A 10,451-nucleotide genomic window follows, 5' to 3' on the forward strand; every position below is an offset into this window, starting at 1 on the left:
AAAGGATTCCAAGTCGTCGTCTCATAATCAATCGTTCCTGGTTAAAATTTAATTTTAATTAATTATCATAAATGGTATGTAAAATGATGGATGTAGAATTGTGGGGCCCTTAGCTCCTAATCGTTATTACAATGCAATCTGATTAGGGTTAATTAATTACAGCGGAAAAACGAGTTTAAATTTTCTTTACAATGAGCCCAAATCATTTTATTTGAATACTAAAAATAGTATTACATCTTACATCATAAACATGCCCACACGTAATCAAAATCAATCACATACAAACAACTCATATCCTCGGGACATGTTCCGGTATATAGATACATATATATACATATATACTGGGAACAAAATATAAACCTCAACTCAAACTGTGACTCCCTCCAGAAGCACCCTCTCCGGTCTCCTGATATCCTGGAGTACCTGCCATTGTCCACACACAAAGACAACAACAGCCCCCCTTGGGGGTGAGCAAAGCTCCGTATGGAACAACCATCATATATACCACAGATATCTAAACAATGATATATGGTATGCAATGCATGTATGTCGTGGAGGTATCGGGTCAAATGCCCATCCACTGAGCACATGTCAGAATCAAACGAATCGCTATCAAATCAATGCTCGAGCTGGCACACCGACCTCAATAAGGGATACTCGTATGATAGCGTCGACAAAGCGCCATCAAATTCCAAATCTCATATCCAATCATCGGGGCCACAAATGTCTATGTCTTTAAGGGTCATGTAATACCAAACATAGCATTGTGTTCACAAACCCCAGAATCCAATCAAATCATATCAGGGTATCCAAGGATCATAGCTCAACGTGCATGTCATGTATCGATGTATGCATCAAACGATGTGTGTTAACAAAACATTTATTTTATACATCGATATTCAAATCACAATGTCATGTATGCCACATAAACTCAACAATTAAGGCATATAGACACATATTCTCAATCCAATCAGTCAAATCAATCCAGCATATATCATATAATACAGATACCTGTCGTATGTTACCCGATCGCAACATATCTCAATTCTTCGTTTCCAGTTGATGTAGCTTGAAGATATCAGTATAATAGTCTATCTACATCAATAACATATTTATTTCAATCAATAACATCAGTCAAATTCAACAATATAAGTTTCAAATATCTTTTGAAACTTCAAAAATTCATATCAAATCGAAATCATAACATAATTCAATTCCGACTTCAAAATTTAGTTTCTTGTCGGTTATTCTACCGCATATATTTATCAGAATTAATAATAACTGACAAATAATTATTCAATCTCAACCCTACGATTAAAATTCTCTAATTATAATAAATTGAGAATACTTCAAAATAACATCAATATAATCATCTATTCTTCGTCAAAATCATACACTATTCAACAATCTTCAATTTCTGTATGATTTAACAATTTATCGGATTTATTCCAAAAATCGACGAATTTCAAACATCACTAAAACTATAAAATTTATACCTCAAATCGAAGACCTCGTGTCAACGATCCCAGAACTGAAGTCGGTTCGTCGATTGGATAAACCGATAAATCGCACGATCGAAAAGAAAATCGAAAACCCGTTTAGCTCTCCTCTCTCGCCCTCTGTTGTCGAAACTTTCTGTATTCAATTCAACGAAAGTTGCATATTTATCCTTTTTTGTTTATTTTTTTAATTTTTTTATATATTATATTATTATTTAACATTTTAACACGGTATATACCTTTGGACCAGTCAAACGATCAAATTTCTCAAAACTCAAAACATAAAACTTCTATACACTTGAGTTTTCTACGTTATATCCAAACCTCAAATCATTTGGACTTCATATGACCAAGATATGTCATATTTTATTCTTTAAAATTAATTCATTATTTTTCAACTTATTTACGAAAATGCCATTAATACTATTTTATTTTCGGGATCTCACAAGAATGTTGGCAAAATATTGTGTGAGAATGGTCTCACGAATCGTATTTTGTGAGACAGATATCTTATTTGGGTCATCCATGAAAAAAATATTAATTTTTATGCTAATAATATTACTTTTTATTGGAAATATCGGTAGGGTTTGTTTCAAGTTTTTGATTAAAAAAACAACAAATCTATCCAATTACATTAACACAAAAAATTATTTGTGTAATTTATTGTGAATTTTCTAGGATATATAAATATTTTTTTTTATGTTTTCTATATTATTAGTGAGATTTGTAAATATTTCAGTTATATTGAGAAACTATTTAAATATGATTTGGTTTGATATTTTGTAAAATCAATTACAAGGTAATTGCAAACAAATATACACTCCGTATCTCATCTACAAAATGATACTTAGTTTAATCTTAGGTTTTTGTAATAAGATAGGCGTATTATATATTATAATTTATATATTCGTACTTTGGAAAATACAGAGATTTGAGTCAACATTGTGTTTGGATTCCTTTTTCCCAAACAGTTTTATAATTTCGAAAAATAGAGTTTATTATAATATATTTAGAAATCATAAAAACTAATATCTCACCAGTTAATTTTGTGAGATGAATATCCTATTCGAGCTGACCTATGGAAAAAAATTTATTTTTAAGATCAAAAGTATTACTTTCCGTTATAAATATGAATCAGATCGGCCCGTATCACGGATATAAATCTGCGATACCGCCTCACAAGAGACTTAATCTTTAAAAATTTATTAGATATCTATGAGAATGTGTGAAAACCCAAATTTTTGGGCATGTAATTATTTAATGAAATATATACATGTATAAGAAGTTATTTTCGAGTTATAATAAATTCGAAAATATAAATAATACATGGTATGCAGAAAATCTTCCAAGCCAATAAATACATAGAAATCGAAATCCAGTGAAAGATACACAGTAAATTAAGGCTGAATATCCACCTAATTAAAAGAATATATCGCATATAAGGAAGTTTTCTCAATTAGGAAGCTAACAAATTTGCAATACAGTCCAGATACGTCACGAACCTGTACAAGAAAGCAGTCTACGTTCATCCATCCAGTCCAGAAGCCATAAATTCGAATTTTGGAAATTTTTTATTTAGGGAATAATAATCTTACGTATATGGAAAGATTATCCCGTAAATAGAGAATGTGTATCAATCTAATTATGGTAGGATTTTATTCTGCGCCTATAAATAGGAGGCCGCATAACTCGAAATTCACACCTTAGAATTTCGAAATTTTCTCTAGCATCCTCCATATTTTCGAAGCTTTCATCCTCAAGTAGCGAAGCCCTGCCGCAATCCGGACCGGGAAGAAATTTCGAATACCCAGTGCAACACCATCCACGTTTTTCTTTAGCATTCAAAACATTGTAAGTGAGTTTTTGCTATATTATAATTGGCACACTTGTCCTTCATAAGTGTGTTTTTGCTATATTATAATTTGCACACTTGTCCTTTGTAAGTATGCTTTTGTTATGTATATCTTCTTCCGTAAGTGAGTTTTTGTTTGCCACACTTGTTTTGTAATTGGGTTTTTGATATTATCATATAAAATGACACACTTATTTTCTTTTTAAATGAGCATGATATATTTCGAAAATAAATTATATATGACTTTGAAAATTCGATCGGCATGATATATTCATTTTCATTTGGTATGAAATCCCCTGAATTATTCGTTGTTCGATATCAGTTATAATATTTGAAAGCATGTTGAGTATTTGAAATGCATTGTAATGATTTGATTTAGAAATGATAAAGGAAATTCCGAACTTTGATATGATTTGTTTAGGCCCTGATGCGGTGGGTTATAATAACCGTTCCTTTGGCCTCGTCCCTTAGAGAGTTAATATATAGGGGACTGATCAGTAAAAAAACCATAGAAAATGAGATGATTTTCAGTACTATATTCGTATTTGTGTTAGTACTTGATTCAACATGCTTAATATTGAGATTTCGATAATTTATTCGTATGTATATCATTGACATTTGTTATGCACGATCGGCCATCATTTACTGAGTATTTTTCAGATAAGAACGAGGAACAAATCGAGAATGAAGAGCAAGATTACTTTTGGGGATGGTGATGAAGTCAATCCAATTCGAGACCAGTCGAATTTATTCCGTCTTTTAATTTTATTATCATATATCTCGCTTCCGCATTTTATTTACATCGAATTGTAAAGACGATTAATTGTTATGAAAAAGACTGGTTATTGCGATTTACTACGAGGCTCGTTGTTTTGTAATTATGTGATTGTGAGACAACACCGGTGTCGACTAACCCCGGTCTCAAGGCGTGATAGAATGTCTCACGATATACCTAATCTTTGGGGAGATTCATTAGATATCTTTATGATTTGAAAAGTTTCGATATATAATATTTCACGACATTCTAAAAGTATTTTATCTTGTTAAATTTTATTTATTTTTTAAATAATATTGTTTCACGGTTTTAGGATTCGGTGTTATATTTTAAAATCTTAAACAAATGTTCACAGAGCTACTAGTTAAATTAATATTATAATTTATGTTATATGTATATTTTTATTAGAATATTTTACAACGAAATTTTTTGCTTAGATCACTAGAGACCTCATCAGTCATATAAATTCATCGTTGATTTTTTTACAACTTTGCAAATTCAAAAGAGACGGAGAATACTTGTTAGTTTTATATGTTATAATTGAATATATATATCTAGTAGTTAAATTTTTTGTGAGACTGTCTCACGGATCAACACTCTCTATATTTAGGATAATAACTAATATTTTTGACATAAGAAATAATACATTTTCATCACGTGTGACCCAAATAAAGATCCGTCTCACAAAAATTATTGTGAATAATTAATGTATGATGTATCAAAAGATTTGCTGGTGATATATTAACACGGATCAAACTTCTCGATATTATAATAATATCAAGTTTTATATATTTTATAATAGCAAATGAACCTGAAATATATATAATTTTATTTCATGTTGACTAACTGAAGAACAATCCAAGTATGACTTGAATTTTTGCAGATTCAATCTGGTGTAGCTCTAAAAGAGTTCAGTTGACCAATATTTCATGGAGACAAAAAAGTTTTTGCCAAATTTGAAAGTTAAGAGTCTAAAAAAAATAAAAAATTGAAAGTTTAGAATGAAAGACAATATTGATTCTTGGTTTTTTAATTTTACTGTTGTTTTTTTTAATAATAAATAAATTGATGTCTATTAGGAAATGGATCAAGATCCTCAGCTGTGGGTTCTCCCCACAGCAGAGGGTGCTATGTATTATATAAAAAAAACTTATTTTTTAAAAAATTAGTATTTTTATATTTTAATTATCACAAAATCAAAATTATATTTTTTATATTACAATATGTGATTAATAATTCAATTTAAAGTTACAATTTTATTTTTGTTACAAATATATATCGTGGTGGTAAAATGACGTATCTCTTATTACTTTTTCTTTTATAATTTTTTCAACTCGTTTTTTTTAAAAAAATGTTAATTTGTTACAAATATGTGATTCCGGACGAATGAGAAAAAACGACGGTACATTCAATTTTTTTTAAATATTATATTTATTTTTTTAAAAAAACTATTTTCTCCTTTTTATCTTGTTAATTTTTTACTTAGAAGTTAAAATTTTATTAATCACATATTTGTAACAAAAATAAAATTAACGTCTAAATACATGAAATATATATATTTTTTAGGGATATAAGAATTAATCCAAGTAAAAAATTTACATAAAATTTAAAAAGGTTGAACATATCGAACAATTAAAAATAATACCACAAAATTGACACGATATAAAAAAAATTATATTGTATAATTTTTCTTGTTCAAGCGCTTAGTCTTTTTTTATTTTTTGTATATATTTTTTTAAATTGGATTATTTCTTAAATCTCTACGAAAGGAAAAAATATTTTTTGTATTTAAAACTTTAAAAGGAATGAGAAAAATTAACAATGCAAAAAAAAAAAAATAGTTTTTCAAAATAATTAATTTTGAAATAATTAAAATATAAAAATACCAATTTTTTTTAAAAATAAGGTTTTTTTTTTAAATAATGCACAGTGGGTTAGCATCCTCTGCTGTGGGTGTGGGTTCCGGGAACCCACAGCAGAGGATCTTGATCCGAAATTAGGAAATGCAGTTTAGTTTTTATTAGAAACAGAAATGAGTACTTGTTTGACATAAATATACAGTTAAAAAACAAAGGCAGGTGGCTTATACACTTACCACGACATTAAGGTCTTAAAGTTTGTGATGATATATCGAGTTCGGTATTTAATTTTTTTTTTGTTTGAAAAATTATCGTTGTAAGTGAAAATTACATAATTGATCCTATAAATTAGCTTGATTTTGATTTCCTAATTAGTCACTTTGAGGTTTTTTTCTCAACATATTTTTTTCCTGAGTAAGAACGTAATGTTAGAAACTGTTAACATGACTCTAATCATTACTAACGTGATATCAAATATATCTTGCTAAGTTGTTCGATATCATTTCAGGTATCGGGCGGAAAAATTATTGAAATTGCAAAACAAACAAATGTGCACGTTACATGAAAATTGAAACGTGACTAATTATTAAATCATAGAATCAAAATTAATTAATTAGGCCAATTCAAAGGACCAAGTTTGCCATGTATGTGATCGATCACTAGTTCAAGTTACATTTATGCTTCTGATGGTGTATGAATAGTACATATAGTTACCGTTTGGTTCTGTCGATGTAATAATATTTGAAAAAGCATAGATTTTTATGCATGGAGGTTGAGTGATTTGTTATTATATTTTATTTCTAAAATCAAATAATTTTCCATTCAATGAATGATCATTCTTCAATCTTCATCCTTGCGACCAGACTGAACGGTGCCGTATAAATTTGACACTATAAATCTGACCGGATTTCAAGAAGTTAAACAGTTAGTCTTCTAGCTTGTAAAATATCGTACTAGAGCTTCAAAAATTTTTGAATACTCTACATCGTTTGGCAAACTGAATAATTTATTCACAAATAATTATATTATTTAGAAGATTTTGTTATTCATACCAGTAACAATTGCATGAGCAGAAATAAACTTATTGAAGTTGGAGTTAGTAAAGACATATAGACTAAATGAGCAAGTTATGTTGTTGATTAACAAAGAAATGATCCGACAACTAGATTTTACAGATTTGAAATATATTTTTCCTCTAAAACAGCTAGACGATTAGTATCTATGTAATTATTCCAAATATTTGTTGACTTGTTTTTGATGTATTTATATATTATTTATTGTATTTATTATTTTGTAATTGAACTTTAGAATTATTTATTGTAACAAAACGACTTGTTTTTAAATTTTAGAATTATTTATTGTAACAAGACGACTCGTTTTTAAATTTTCGTTTAAAAACCCGATGAAACAAGGGTACAACTCTAATTTCAAGGCTGAGGCTCCACATCTTAAATTCATGCATGCAGAGAGACGAGAGCTGTCAAATAAGTTGAGGTAGAAATTGCACATTATCCATGGGGAAGTCGACTTCGAGCTGGTGGTTAAGATAAGGTCCTCCAAACATGACCGGTCGTGCGTTTTGTTCGTGTCAAATAATTAAAATCCCATTTCATCGCTTCATTCCAACACGCAAAGGCCCCATACATATTATATTTATATATGTACGTGGGGTTTATGGCTCGGAAATTAATGAATCCCACGATCGGCAACGGGCCAAGGTGCCATATATATATATATATATATATGTATATATGAGATTAAATAATTTCGACGGATTGTTAACGAAGTCGGAATTTTTGTGCATACAAAAAAGAAAGATGAAATAAATGGAATTGCGTGGTGAATTTCAATTCGAATAAAAGTTAATACATGAAGCTCGTGCCAAAATACCCTTCTTATTTTCTTTGTTAATTGCTAGATAAAAGAATTCTGCTAGTCATGCATAATGAAAAACCCTTCACATTTAATTTAATTTGAACACTTGAATATCATATAACTAACTTGAAATTCGTGGATATTAACATAGAATGTCATATGTAGTTGGCTGTTGGTCGAAGCTTTTAAGTTTCACAATTTAATAATATTATATTATTAAGTAGGTCTCTTGTGAGACGATCTCAAAAATCTTTATAGATGACTCAATCCTATCGATATCAACAATAAAAAGTAATACTCTTAGCATAAAAAGTAATACTTTTTTTGGATAACTCAAATAAAATATGTGTCTCATAAAATACGACTCGTAAAATCGTTTTACACCGATTTTTGCTTATATTATTAGAGAAATCATCTCTCTTTTTATCTTTTAATAATAATATTATTCAATGGTTGGAATCCCATTAGACAAAATAAAATGATTGTGCCCGATTTTCAATGAGAACATGCAATAAGACAAATAGTGAAATGACATGCAATCAAATTATTGTGATATCATAATAAATCCGCTTCCCTGCAATCATTTTTCAAGAACAACGTAAAATAAAATAAAAAATTAATTTGACCACATATGTATATATGTGTGTATTATGTATACACACGTATAAACTGTCTTATTTCATCACTTTTTAAATTTTATGCAAAAATAATAATAATAATAATAATAATAATAATAAAAGTATATAATCTTGCTGTCACAAACAACAAACATGGTGTAAAGTGAAGCTCAAATCCTGCAGTCATATCTGAAAATGAAAACGACTATTCGTTCAAAATCTCACCCAACCTAAATCTACGGTCAACGAATCTGGTCCAATGTCCTCAAATTGTAAGCCAGTATTACATATGATTTTAATTAGTCAATTTTATCTCTCAAGCGAGAAAGCTCGTTTTAATTAGAATGTGTTGATCGAGAGAATCGAACTTTTAATTATTGATCAAACTTTCATATATTTCATCGATTCAAACACAGTTTGAAAGTACGTTTTTCTATTTATGACAAATATATGGAATCTAAGTAGAAGGAGTATAACTTGGTTGACCACTTTAATTTCCCATTAGAGATGTCATGAAGAGGAAGGAATGACAAGAAGAGGTTGCGAAATAAACTAAGATTAATTAATGTCATTTCATTTTATACTTATTATTATTCTCATCGAATATTTGTTGATATAGATTATTTTAATTTTTTTTACCTGATTGAAGTATTGCAAGAATTAATAATTAATCAGAAAATTGCTATTTTCGGAAATAAAGGTGTACCGTTTTCATCTTTTGGCAAATTTAAACACATTTTGCATTCTATTAAACATAAAAAAAATCGAGTTTGTAACGAAGTCTCAATATTAATACTCAATGCATGAAGCAAATCCCTTATGGAACTCGAAAAATCCGATCCTCAGCATCTTGTCTTCGGAGTAGAATTGGTGTTCGACATCATATTTTATGGATAATTGTAACTGTATGATGTAATAATCCTGATATATAATGATGTTTCCAATTCTTATCGGTTGAAACAAGAAGGGATTATTATTTTTTGTTTTATTCTGGAGACGATAACTAAATGATGTTAATTGTCCTACATCGATTACATAAAATACTAATTAGAAGTTGTATGTATGGATTTGGACAATCCTTTGCTCTTGAGCTAGTTTTTGAGTCGAGTTAGGTCCAACTCTCTATCTTAACATGATATCAAAACTCATGTTCCTCTGTTATGTGTTGGACTGCTCATAGTTGGGTCACCCGTTCTTGCCATAATTGGGTCATTTGTAAAATTTACACTCCAGATATTCATTCTTGAGCGTGAGAGAGTGTTTTAACTGTCTCATATCGATTAGATAAAATCATCGATAGTTGCATATATAGACTTGAACAATCATTCCCTCATGAGCTAGATTTTGGGTTGAGTTAGATACATGTCTCAATCTTAATATGATATCAGAGTTCATGTTCCACTGTTATGTGTTGGACTGTTCATAGTTGAACCACCCGTTCTGCACATAGTTGGATCATTTGTAAACTTCACGCTCCAGATGTTCATTCTTTGGCGTGAATGAGTCTTTTAAATATTGTCTCACATCAATTAGATAAAATTCCTGGAAGTTGCATATATACACTTGTACAATCCTCCTCTCGTGAGCTAAATTTTAGGATTGAGTTAAATCAAAATCTTAATTTTAACAAACAAATCATTATTTTTTTCTGAACTTTAATTAGCATGTCAAACCTATAACTTCTTACAATACAAGATGGATCACGGATTAATAATTAATATATATGATATTTAACTTTAATGTATATGAACGACTTGCATGCCAAGATTCACTTGCAATTGTTATGTAACCAATAATTGTTAAAATCCACCTGCATGAGAATGAATTTATGTATATATTGTAATGAAGATATTCGGTAAAACAGAAAACTATTTAAAATAAAAATAATAAGTTTATAGATTTTATCTTGTATTAACTAAATTATTTGATTGAAGTTTAATTTGCACGAATTATTCCAAATCTTTTTTTTATCAT

General features: G+C 29.1%; 1 long non-coding RNA gene across 1 annotated transcript; it reads right to left on the reverse strand.

Moving 5' to 3' along the window:
- Positions 1-269: 269 nt before the first annotated feature.
- LOC142532037 (uncharacterized) lies at positions 270-1,625 on the reverse strand. Its single transcript, XR_012816451.1, has 3 exons — positions 1,497-1,625; positions 1,012-1,095; positions 270-423 (listed from the first exon to the last, which is right to left on the reverse strand). It is a non-coding gene; the product is annotated as an uncharacterized LOC142532037 (long non-coding RNA).
- Positions 1,626-10,451: the final 8,826 nt, after the last annotated feature.

Source organism: Primulina tabacum, chromosome 17 (genome assembly GCF_025594145.1).
Source record: "Primulina tabacum isolate GXHZ01 chromosome 17, ASM2559414v2, whole genome shotgun sequence".
Taxonomy (NCBI): domain Eukaryota; kingdom Viridiplantae; phylum Streptophyta; class Magnoliopsida; order Lamiales; family Gesneriaceae; genus Primulina; species Primulina tabacum.